Source organism: Schistocerca americana, chromosome 10 (assembly GCF_021461395.2).
Source record: "Schistocerca americana isolate TAMUIC-IGC-003095 chromosome 10, iqSchAmer2.1, whole genome shotgun sequence".
In the NCBI taxonomy this organism is placed as follows: domain Eukaryota; kingdom Metazoa; phylum Arthropoda; class Insecta; order Orthoptera; family Acrididae; genus Schistocerca; species Schistocerca americana.
This window is the reverse complement of record NC_060128.1, coordinates 134,211,106-134,224,858: the sequence shown is the minus strand read 5'-3', so window position 1 is coordinate 134,224,858 and position 13,753 is coordinate 134,211,106.

Sequence of the window (13,753 nt, the reverse complement as noted above, 5' to 3'; positions counted from 1 at the left end):
TAATATTTTCTAATCAGTGTATTACTGGCGCAGGCAATCAGTACGTATTTCAAAACAGATACAGAACTAATGGCTTTTATTAGTGTCATGTAACTAAAGTCGATTGTAAACCAAATATTATACAGTATTTTTAATAAGATGAATGGGCGCGTTTTTCAGATTTGTTACTACAATTCGGTGGTGTTAACAGAGAAATAAACTCAATCATCCGGTTTTCTGCGATTTCGTAAATAGCCTTAAATAATCATTCGATAACACACTGTAGACAACTATGTGTAGACATTAGCGCCTGAAAAGAATCTGTGGTCTTTTCAGGAAGAAAAACAGTCAACACTGCATAGAGTCCCAAGCGAAAGTATACTGTGTTAGTATAAGATAAAGGATGGAATAAAGAAAGAAAACTTACCAAGCTTGGGACAGATGAAATCGGCAGCCAACTATTTCACTCTCGGGAAAGACTGAATTAACAGATCCGTGGATTGCTGGCTCAAAATCAGCCACGAAAATTTTTAGTTCGAAGCTCATTCCTTTGTTTAAACATTCCTGTTTAACACAATCCAGAGCACTGACGTAAGCTGCCGTCTTTTTATCTTTCAAAAGACAGAAAATCAGTGGAATATACATTCCACAGCTGTACCCCTGAAACGTTAGTGAAAGGCGTCAGATATTCCTTGTTTACAAAAATTTCAAATCAAAAGTGCCATCCATCAGAACTATGTCCTTCTCACACAAATAACGAAGACTTGACTCCGTTGAAAAAACTGTCAAACTTGAGTCAGGATCATTTTTCAATACAAATTCCTCATCTTTTATTGTCTTCGTGTTAATAGAATTGACCGCCAAGTGTACCTCCTCTGTTCACTTTGGCAATTTCGGATGGCACTTAAGCCTTGTACTGACAATATTGTTTCTTATGTATGTTACATCTCGATGAGTCAAGATGTTGTCCAAATGGCTCTGCTGCTCCACCTCCTTATTGCGTTTTGCCGGTCGCTCGTCAATATCACATGTAGCTTTCGGTTTTATTGAATTCGACACTGATTTTCTTCCTAAGTCTTGCACTAAATATGGATGATGACTACGATATCCGTCGCACCTCAACAAAACATGATCATTCCCTAATGTAAAAATCCTTGAATTGCAGTTTTTGCCTGCCGGAATGGCCGTGCGGTTCTAGGCGCTGCAGTCTGGAGCCGAGCGACCGCTACGGTCGCAGGTTCGAATCCTGCCTTGGGCATGGATGTGCGTGATGTCCTTAGGTTAGTTAGGTTTAAGTAGTTCTAAGTTCTAGGCGGCTGATGACCTCAGAAGTTAAGTCGCATAGTGCTCAGAGCCATTTGAAACATTTTGCAGTTATTTTTAGAGCATCTCCAGCCCTGTATGCCAGTCGATTTCATCTCCCTGTAGAGTCTAAAGGTGAAATTTTTGTAAACAAGGAATATCTGACCCCTTTCACTAAACATTGTCTTTACAATGTCCTCCATATTCAGTATAACTCTCCCACGCGCTTAACAAAACTTCATTCTGATACTTGCCACTACGTGTTCTCCACGGGCAGGCACGAACAAAGTAGCAGAAACAAGCGTACTCGGTCTAGGGAGGCGCTGCCGGTCGCATATTTTAGGTGGTAAACCCCAGGTCTGCGCTCTTCTACCTGAAAGGAAAGTTGCTCAGTTCGTGTGCGGGGATTAGTGAGGCCTAATCTGGACCCCGTCTATGCTGCTCAGTTCGTGTACGGCCCTGTGTCGCATCGCTCGTGCTCCAACTATAACGCCACGTTCAAACTCACTTAAATCTTGATAACCTGCCATTGTAGCCGCAGTTACCGATCTAACAACTGCGCCAGACACTTGTTGTCTTATACAGGGTGTTACAAAAAGGTACGGCCAAACTTTCAGGAAACATTCCTCAGACACTCAAATAAAGAATAGATGTTATGTGGACATGTGTCCGGAAATCCTTAACTTCCATGTTAGAGCTCATTTTAGTTTCGTCAGTATGTACTATACTTTCTCGATTCACCGCCAGTTGGCCCAATTGAAGGAAGGTAATGTTGACTTCGGTGCTTGTGTTGACATGCGACCCACTGCTCTACAGTCCTAGCATCAAGCACATCAGTACGTAGCATTAACAGGTTAGTGTTCATCGCGAACGTGGTTTTGCAGTCAGTGCAATGTTTACAAATGCGCAGTTGGCAGATGCCCATTTGATGTATGGATTAGCACGGGGCAATAACCGTGGCGCGGTACGTTTGTATCGAGACAGATTTCCAGAACGAAGGTGTCCTGACAGGAAGACGTTCGAAGCGATTGATCGGCGTCTTAGGGAGCACGGAACATTCCAACCTATGACTCGCGAGTGGGGAAGACCTAGAACGACAAGGACACCTGCAATGGACGAGGCAATTCTTCGTGCAGTTGACGATAACCCTAATGTCTGCGTCAGAGACGTTCCTGCTGTACAAGGTAACGTTGACCACGTCACTGTATGGAGAGTGCTACGGGAGAACCAGTTGTTTCCGTACCATGTACAGCGTGTGCAGGCACTATCAGCAGCTGATTGGCCACCACGGGTACACCTCTGCGAATGGTTCGTCCAAAAATGTGTCAATCCTCATTTCAGTTCAAATGTTCTCTTTACGGATGAGGCTTCGTTCCAACGTGATCAAATTGTAAATTTTCACAATCAACATGTGTGGGCTGACGAGAATCCGCACGCAATTGTGCAATCACGTCATCAACACAGATTTTCTGTGAACGTTTGGGCAGCCATTGTTCGTGATGTCTTGATTGGGCCCCATGTTCTTCCACCTACGCTCATTGGAGCACGTTATCATGATTTCATACAGGATACTCTACCTGTGCTGCTAGAACATGTGCCTTTACAAGTACGACACAACATGTGGTTCATGCACGATGGAGCTCCTGCACATTTCAGTCGGAAGTGTTCGTGCGCTTTTCAACAACAGATTCGGTGACCGATGTATTGGTAGAGGCGGACCAATTCCATGGCCTCCACGCTCTCCTGACCTCAACCCTCTTGACTTTCATTTATGGGGGCATTTGAAAGCTCTTGTCTACGCAACCCCGGTACCAAATGTAGAGACTCTTCGTGCTCACATTGTCGACGGCTGTGATACAACACGCCATTCTCCAGGGTTGCATCAGCGCATCAGGGATTCCATGCGACGGAGGGTGGATGCATGTATCCTAGCTAACGGAGAACATTTTGAACATTTCCTGTAACAAAGTGAAGTCACGCTGGTACGTTCTGTTGCTGTGTGTTTCCATTCCATGATTAATGTGATTTGAAGAGAAGTAATAAAATGAGCTCTAACATGGAAAGTAAGCGTTTCCGGACACATGTCCACATAACATGTTTTCTTTCTTTTTGTGTGAGGAATGTTTCCTGAAAGTTTGGCCGTACCTTTTTGTATAGGCGTTGCAGGCCGCAGCGCCATATTCTGCTTGTTTACATGTCTCTGTATTTGAATACGCATGCCTATACCACTTTCTTTGGTGATTCAGTGTATATATTCTCTTGTACGTAACAGCTGCGAGTCTCTCTACTGTATTAGAGTGCTGCGCCGTCTGCTCTCGCACGCGGGCTGTGATTAGCACACGCTGCGTTTATAGCCGCTCTGCGGACACACGGAGCTCTCACACAACTGCACCAGACTTCGTCTCGTTAACGACTCCTGCCGCAGGTTTAAGACACTCCGTCCTCCGCTGTTTCCGTTTCAATTTACAACGCGGGAGAGCAGTTGCGAGGGTCAGGCGGAGGTGCGACAGGGGGTTGAGTTTCCGGGGCCAGTTGTTGCCGGGGTGGTAATCCCTGCTAATCCCGGAGCGGCCCAGATTAGTATGCGAGCTCTGGCCACCCCCGCATCGCGCCACAACCCCGGCTCCGTCGTGCTTCACCCCCTCCCCTTCCCTGGCTGCGCACCCGAAACCTACCGCCGTCCCCGAGGGGGTTGTCAGCTCTCTAATAAGATAGGGGAATTCAAAAGCGAGTCCTTGCCGCGTCCGATATGATTACTATGTAAATCCATTGAAATCCGGCAGAGCTACTAACACGGGGCTAGAGTCGAGGTGGCAGGGAGGAGGAGGGGAGGGGTGAGGCTACGAAGGGGGGAGGGGTGGGGAGAAGGGGTGGTCGTCTGTGTTGGACTGAAACAGACATAGAAATGCACCGTGCCGGAGCTAGACAACGTCCGTGTCATCAGTTTCTGCGATATACGTTAAACTCCAGGAACAGCTGAAAGCCAGCCACTACTGTTTACTTCCACCAGTGATCATACAATGTAGGCTTTCACGGCCGGCGTTGTCTTCAGTTGAAACTTCCGGGCTGAGAGGCAAGAACTGCAAAAGGCGCCCGACATTCCCTAGCAACACTTGCGTATACAAAATTCCATGCAGTTGTGGACAAGTATATATTGGAACAACGAAAAGAAGTGTAAACACCCGCGTGGCCGAACATAAAAGAAATTCAAAATTGTTGAGGCTTTCGTGGCCACTTGTTGACAAACTGCCTATTGGCTTCTGTCTCGGGTTCTTCGGCGGTCGTTCATCTAATGATTTTTCTGACGTTTCGCCAGCACGAGTGGCTAGCATTGTCAAAGCTTCACCCACCATTGCCGGTGCCAGTTCACCACCGGCAATGGAGAGTGAAGCTTTGACAATGCCAGCCACTCGTGTTGGCGAAACGCCAGAAAAATCATTAGATGAACGTCGGCCGAAGAATCCGGGACAGAAGCCAATAGGCAGTTTGTCGATGAAAGAAATTGTCGCTTAGGAGACATCGAAAAATCGGCCGTAGTTGAGCGTGTTTTTAGAGATGGGAACCACGAAATTAAATTTAATGAGACAAGCGTTCTAGCACGAACGTCCCGTTATCATGCGGGCATGTATAGGGAAGCAATAGAGATTCACAAACACCATAACAGTTTTAATAGAAAAGAGGAAGTTTTAAAGTTGGACAAAATATGGATGTCGACGTTGCGCCAGCAGAATGACAACAGATTACTCTTAATCGAGAATGATGACGCCTTCCAATGATAGGCATACCGTCAGCAGCACATGACGAATCGTGGTGCCTTCCATGCTCTCTATAAATGCCAGAGTACTCGGAGCTTCGGTGGCAGTAGCCGGACGACCTCAGAAGATTTCTCCCGCAGATGGAGACGAAACGTCAGGTGGAAATTTTATACATCGACCAAGGCCTCTCAGCCCGGAAGTTTCAACTTAAGAGGTCCACCAGTGAGTTCATAAGAGACCATGACACCAATTTGAATCCCCCAAACATTATCCTTTTTTAGGGTTCCATAACTCAAACGTTAAAAACAGACCCTTATACTATCACTTTGTTGTCCGTCTCTCTCTCTCTCTCTCTCTTTCTCTCTCTCTCTCTGTCCGTCCATTAAGATCCCTTTTTCCGAGGAACGGGTACATGAGGGGTGGGGAGAATGAGTACTGTCGCTATTTTGGACTGAGCCACAAGTAGAAATACACCATATCACGGCTAGACAACTTACGTGTCATTAGTGGCTGCGGGAGGTGGCAGCTCAAAGCCTGCCAGTACTTTTCCCTTTCGAGTTCATATCAGACTATGACCCCAAATTTTATGTCCCAATACTTTATCCTTTCTAAAGGTTTCGTTTCTCAGTCGGCAGAAAGGGAACCGTTATAGCATCACTTCACTGTTCGTCTGTCCGTCAGTCTATCCGACACCAACAAAAATCGGAGAACAACGATATGTCGTAGAATGATATTTTCACTCTGCAGCGGAGTGTGCGCTGATATGAAACTTCTTGGCAGATTAAAACCGTTTGTTGGACCGAGGCTCGAACTCGGGACCTTTGCCTTTCGCGGGCAAGTGCTCTACCAGGTAGGAGACGAGGTACTGGCGGAATTAAAGCTGTGAGGACGGGGCGTGAGTCGTGCTTGGGTAGATCAGTTGGTAGAGCACTTGCTCGCGAAGGCAAAGGTCTCGTGTTCGAGTCTCGGTGCGGCACACAGTTTTAATCTGCCAGGAAGTTTCAACGATATTTTCGTGTTTGTTGCCCCATTAACATCTGGCCCGTCGTGGCCACAAGTCATTTCTTGTAAGCATTGTGAAGGGTAACGAGAAAGGTTCCCTGTATGTGAACATAAACAAGAGGAAAGAATACCTCAGTCCGTCGAAAAACGCAGTGCGAAGGAAGAAGGCGCACGCCCTCAAAAAATCGTGTTGTACATCTGGTGAAAGCAAAGTGGTGTACTTCACTACGAATTACCGACAAGAAACGGAACAGTAAAAGCTGCTGCGTATATTGAATGGCTAAGACGAGTCGCTGTTGCTACTGAAAACGGAACACATGTTAAACTAAATTTTTGCACCTTACCGAACAAAAACAAATGGTGCACAATGGTTGTGTGATCGCACCCCGACTGCCAATTGCCACGTTGTTCTGTGAAGATTAAAATAAACCAACTGGTTTAGACTGTTTTCGTCAGAAGAGGAGGTCTTCAAGAACGTGGTCCAACTCCAATTGTCCTTCTCGAAAACGAGGAAGCCATTTCCGTGCCGTCTTGTCAGCAAACGTTTCCCTACCGTAAACGCCAAAAAAAATTTTCTCGTGGCTTCTGCAGCACTAGATCCCCCGTTAAAACAGAGATGGGGCCCCTCCACGCCCGCACCAACGTGGTGACCAAACCAGAAGTTCTACTGTCACCTCCGTCAACATGTTACTTATCTACTGTAGTAGGTGGATCACAGGATGCTGGGCTGTGATGTTATCCGTGCGTCTGGGTAAGACTACGCATTAACACGGTCCATCAGGTGGTAGATAGTGGACGAAACGCGAATGAGGGTAGCAATTTGAAGACCAGAGGGTAAAAATTCCAAGGCTCGTGCCGTGGGAAAAAACCTCTGCGACAGTGGGATGGGTAGTAAGAGCAGTAGTGGCTTACTAGCTGCGACAGTTCATGCAAGGTTAGGTTTGTTAGTATGGGTATCATGCATCATTACCGTGGCAGGCGATGTGTCCAAGTTTGCTGCAGCCGCTGCATTCCTGGAACAATCAGGATCGTTATGCAGTAGTGGGAGGTCACCCATAGATCATCTTACTGTGAGGGGGGGGGGGGGGGTGTGGAGCTTGTCTGCATGTAGTGTACGGTACGCTCCCCTGTTAGACTCGAAGAGTATAATGTGTCGAAAGTGTTCATTTCTGCCTAACTGACGCTCCATAATGAGTGGCCTGCAAACGCCCGAAACGACCTGTTAACGACATATAAAATCCCGTTCGCAACAATCAGACTCCAAACCTAAGAAAAACAATTTAATGAGGCTCACTTGCGATTACTGATAGAGCTCGGATGAGCTGTGAGTAGGCATGTGCTTTCAAAGTTTGATTTCACAGCCACATGAAAAATCAAATTACAATTAAATCAATACCACGAGCTGCTGACGGGTGTTGAGATACATCAACGGGGACAGTTGAAAATGTGTGCCCCGACCGGGACTCGAACCCGGGAGCTGCTGCTTACATGGCAGACGCTCTATCCATCTGACCCACCGAGGGCACAGAGGATAGCGCGACTGCAGGGATTTATCGCCGGCACGCTCAGTGAGACCCACGTTCTCACCTTATAGTCCACACACTACATTCGTAGTGCCCCTGCCATTATACCCATTACTCGCGGCAGACAATCCACCGAGTCCCGTAAGAGTTCAGGCAAATCGAGTGCATCCGCACTGAAGGAGGTCCTCAGCCAGGTAGCCTTAAACGATATGTAGATGGCATCTGTTCTGTCGGACATGTCCGAAAGAACAGATCCCATCTTCACATTAAATATCAGTTTACTAAAACCTCACTAAAGTGGCTTTAATTCTAAATCAGTCACCTGGATAGCCAAAATGGAAACAAATATTAACAAGATGTGTTGTGGTCTTCAGTCCTGAGACTGGTTTGATGCAGCTCTCCATGCTACTCTATCCTGTGCAAGGTTTTTCATCTCCCAGTACCTACTGCAGCCTACATCCTTCTAAATCTGCTTAGTGTATTCATCTCTTGGTCTCCCTCTACGATTTTTACCCTCCACGCTGCCCTCCAATACTAAATTGCTGATCTCTTGATGCCTCAGGACATGTCCTACAAACCGATCCCTGCTTCTAGTCAAGTTGTGCCACAAATTTCCCTTCTCCCGAATTCTATTCAATACCTCCTCATTTGTTACGTCATCTACCCATATAATCTTCAGCATTCTTCTGTAGCACCACATTTCGAAAGCTTCTATTCTCTTCTTGTCCAAACTATTTATCGTCCAAGTTTCACTTCCATACATGGCTACACTCCACGCAAATACTTTCAGAAACGACTTCCTGACACTTAAATCAATACTCGATGTTAACAAATTTCTCTTCTTCAGAAACGCTTTCCTTGCCATTGCCAGTCTCCATTTTATATCCTCTGTACTTCGACCATCATCAGTTATTTTGCTCCCCAAATAGCAAAACTCCTTTACTACTTTAAGTGTCCCATTTCCTAATCTAATTCCCTAAGCATCACCTGACTTAATTCGACTACATTCCATTATCCTAGTTTTGCTTTTGTTGATGTTCATCTTATATCCTCCTTTCAAGACACTGTCCATTCCATGCAACTGCTCTTCCAAGTCCTTTGCTGTCTCTGACAGAATTACAATGTCATCGGCGAGATAATGCTTCCAAAATAAAATCCAAATAGGAGGGTCAGTAGCAAATAATTGAAGCGTATGTTTACTGAGCAAACCCCAACGAATAAAAGCGGTGACAAATATAAATATTAAAATCAACGAATAAATTCACACTTTTACACTCAGTGTAAATAAAAACAGAGAGACAAAGAAAACTGCACAATACAATATATTCAATACACAAGAAGTTCAGCTGTAGATAAGGGGGCGCATAACCCTGTTCAATTACACTCTGTCAGACAATACAACTACAATTACCATAAGGCCTCACATGATGATCCGAACACTATGACAATTGGCCACTGCGCGGTTGTACGTCGCCTGGTGGCACTGAGGGAGGTTGATTCGGTAATAGAAGTACGTGCTCATAATGTTTTCGCTTATCAGTGTATGTCAAACATTATATTACCCAGATGCATATGGATCATCAAGGCAAACACAATTTGGTTCAATGACTGCTATTACATAAATCAGTAGTTTAAGTTAAACTTTGAACTCAAAATCAGGCATGATCGGTTAGTTATAGAACCATTTTACGACATTACGAATTAACACAGTCAAGTTCGTAAGGCACTTTATTTTACAGGTCCCTCTTGATCAAATAAAATTTCAAATTTCGCTATGACCGGTTTCTTCTACTACCATCTTCACATCATAATATATTCTGATGTATCAACGTCAAACTAAACATTTAGGTACATAGTAAGCTCGCGGGGGTTCTACATGGTATTAGGCAGGCGTACCACTTTCTTTGGCTCTTCAGTGTATAACACAACGGAAACTGATGGACGCGTCTAACTGAAAGTTATGTGACATACTAAGGTCTATAGTCCCTTGGCGGTGTAATAAATAGAAGCTTCTAAGTCAATTTAACTAAGAGATATTGGCGTTTGCGACACGTATTTTGAAACTTGAAAACTCACTATTGATGTTCAATAATGAAATTTGGCATGGATTAAGGTTTCGCAGTACACTAAAATAAAAGAGGGTCATAAAATTCTTAATTAGTAATCATAGCATAGTAAAAAAAATATTTTGTCGTTTAATAGATTTCAAACTTGAGACTGAAACGTTCTCGAAAGTCTTGGCATCCCTGGCGTCGGTAACTAGCGAGTATCAGTGTCAACAAGAGGTAAAAATCATTGTAATTCTCAGTTTCTGCAATGGATGGACTGTCTGTCTACATAATTAAGTTTATACGGAATCCTCAAAGCGTGAGTTGAGTCCTACTCGCATTGGACTAGTTTTTGTAGACTGAAACCACCACAGGCCTTTTGATGTGCTTCAGAATCTGATTTTGCAGCAGCTTTTTGCTGGCGTGGCCACCACCCGCAGCAAAGACAGAAATATTTTCTAAATAAAAACTCCGTATTCCCTGCATTGTATTTTGTGTGCTCCTGACGACTGCCGCTTTTTACTTTAAAGCACCTTCAGTGGAATCTGGAATGGTACAATTTTGTTTTTTGTACGACAGTTACAGATTATGAAACGGTTCAAGTCTTGTTTTTTTGTGCATAAACAAGTAATTACTTACACTTATTTGAGTTTTTGGCTGGCGTTTGCGTTTCCTCTCACCTGGTCACATACTGGAGGACGCACCATAACTTCGGTTGTGAAACATAAGCAAGTTTTTGTGATATAAACTTTTTTCTTCACAATTTTCATGTTCTTTGCGATAATTCCTACTCGTATGGAACACTACTTTCTTCCGTCACTAGTTGTAGATATTTTACCGAAAATTTTTATTTAACGCGTAACTGCTGTGTGTTCACTTCATGTGTCTTCATGTTTGGATTGTTCACTTGCATTTTGCCACGCAACATAACGAAGTATATGCTGAAAACTAAAGTCTGTTTATTTCTGTTCCTTTTCTATCTATCTGTGTGTGTGTGTGTGTGTGTGTGTGTGTGTGTGTGTGTGTGTGTGTGTGTGTGTGTGTGCAAAAGAGAGTGTGTACGTGTGATTCCTTTTGTGGATGGGTGTAGTGGGTGTGTCGGTTGTTAATCCAGGGCGAGTTGTAGAGAGCAGAATATGAATGTAATATCTGCGAAACAGTGATTGAAATACGAGTATATGGTGTTCAGGTGGTTTGGTGTTATTATGACAATAAGGCTCTGTTGAAGTGTTACTGCCGGCCGGAGTGACCGAGCGGTTCTAGGCGCTACAGTCTGGGACCGTGCTGCTGCTACGGTCGCAGGTTCGAATCCTGCCTCGTGCATGGATGTGTGTGATGTCCTTAGGTTAGCTAGGTTTAAGTAGTTCTAAGTTCTAGGGGACTGATGACCTCAGCAGTTAGGTCCCATAGTGCTCAGAGCCATTTGAACCATTCTGATGTGTTACTTTATTATTTTGTCTACTAACGTAAAAAGTGAGTTACTTGTTATGTGTATTTCAGTATTCAACAGGGTTATCTTTTCTGTTATCGTTTTTTATTTATGTTGTAATTTTAGGTTATTGTTGATTATAATTATTTTGTGTCTTCTTCTATGGAGGTTGGCTTGTGATTGCGATACAAATCAATTAGCACGAACAACATGAACATTGTGAAGAAAAACGTTAGTAACATAAAACTGTGCCAATTTTTCATAAACGAAGTTACAGTGAGACCTCCAGCATGTGACCAGAAAAGGAGAGTCACAGAAGCCAGTTAATGACCGTAAGAACTGTCTTGTTTATATGAAAAAAAGCAAGACGTCAACTGTTTTATAATCTACTAATATCGCAGACCAAAACTAAACTCCATCATGTCGGGTGTTCGAGGAGGCCTGGTGGATCGGTACGAACAATACGGAAACACCTGAAGATGCCTTAAAGTAAAAGGGAAAAGTGTCTGGAACAAACAAAACATATCGCAGCAAAAAACGGCTATTTTTACGTAATTACAAAGGGAATATATTTGATTTTGCAGGTTGCAGTAGAGTGGTACTTTCCGGAATGCATGGTGAGTGGCAGACATAGGGTGACAAAGATTGGGGGGGGGGGGGGGGGGGGCGGGTGGAGGAGTGGGTGGTCGGTGTAGAGGGAAGCGGGTGCTGACGACCAAGTTTGACATCGCGCCACGGCCAGAGAGTATGGGGTGGGTCCCTTAGCCACAGCATCGGCGTCGCGTCGCAACAACTTGGCGCTCCCGGGCGTGGGGTCGCTGTTAGAATTTCAGATGAGCCACAGAAGGGGAGGAGGTTGCCGTGGTCCTAATGGAAGCGCGACGGGCTGGACTGCAGTGCTGCCGTGTCTCGGTAGCCGCACCTCTGCTGGAAACTGGACTACAGCAGGTGACCGCAGGCCGAAGCTGTCCAGTCCGTTTCTCTATTGTTTTCCGCGACCTCACGTCACTCCGAGATCAGCGATGTGCGGTGAGAGATGTAACGCGGCTTCCTTTGGACGAAAAATAAAGAATATAAAATTAGTACCCCAAACCCCAAAGTCTCAAAAATCAAGTTCATAAAAAAAAGTCCCTTTTGGAATAATGTTGCTTGAATAGTAGCACGTAGACAGAAAAGAAATTCAGGACCAAGTGGCTTAGTGTTTTGAAAAAGAAAGAAATAAAAAACATAGAATCCCATTAATTTAAAAATACACAACTGGCCATTAAAATTGCTGCACCACGAAGATGACGTGCTACAGGCGCGAAATTTAACCGACAGGAAGAAGATGCAATGGTATGAAAATGATTAGCTTTTCAGAGCATTCACACAAGGTTCGCACCGATGACGACACCTACAACGTGCTGACATGAGGAAAGTTTCCAACCGATTTCTCATACACAAACAGCAGTTGACCGGCGTTGCCTGGTGAAACGTTGTTGTGACGCCTCGTGTAAGCAGGAGAAATGTATACGATCACGTTCCCGACTTTGATAAAGGTCGGACTGTAGCCTATCGCGATTGCGATTTATCGCATCCCGACACTGCTGCTCGCGTTGGTCGAGATCCAATGCCTGTTAGCAGAATATGGAATCGGTGGGTTCAGGAGGGTAATACGGAACGCCGTGCTGGATCCCAACGGCTTCGTATCACTAGCAGTCGAGATGACAGGCATCTTATCCGCATGGCTGTAACGGACCGTGCAGCCACGTCTCGATCCCTGAGTCAACAGATGGGGACGTTTGCAAGACAACAACCATCTGCACGAACAGTTCGAAGACGTTGGCAGCAGCATGGAATATCAGCTTGGAGACCGTGAATGCGGTTACCCTTGACGCTACATCACAGAGAGGTGCGCCTGCGATGGTGTACTCAAAGACGAACCTGGGTCCACGGATGGCAAAACGTCATTTCTTTTCGGATGAATCCAGGTTCTGTTTACAGCATCACGATGGTCGCATCCGTGTTTGGCGACATCGCGGTGAACGCACATTGGAAGCGTGTTTTCGTCATCGCCATACTGGCGTATCACCCGGTGTGATGGTATGGGGTGCCATTGGTTACACGTCTCGGTCACCTCTTGTTCGCATTGACCGCACTTTGAACAGTGGACGTTACATTTCAGATGTGTTACGACCCGTGGCTCTACCCTCCATTCGATCCCTGCGAAACCCTACCGTTATTACGGCCAGAGGTGGTTGTTCTGGGTACTGATTTCTCAGGATCTATGCACCCGAATTGCGTGAAAATGTAATCACATGTCAGTTCTAGTATAATGTATTGTCCAATGAATACCCGTTTATCATTTGCATTTCTGCTTGGTGTAGCAATTTTAATGGCCAGTAGTGTAACTGCATCCCACTTAAACTACGCCACCGGCGAGAAGGAGTTCGTTGGCATAGGGAGCATGTTGTTGAGGTCAGCAACATTTGGAATGTAATGTTCACCGACGAATACAGCTTCACCGATGAATCCAGCTTCACTGTCGCAAGTGATTCTGGCCAGCCGTTTGCGTGGAGCGAGAGAGGAGCACGTTACGCACCACAGTATGTTCATGAACGTCGGTGCTATGGCATAGGCGTTTTGTGTGGATAGGCATTATGCTCAATGGTCGAACGCCGCTGCATAACATAGTACAAGGTATCAAAATGGTTCAAATGGCTCCAAGCGCTATGG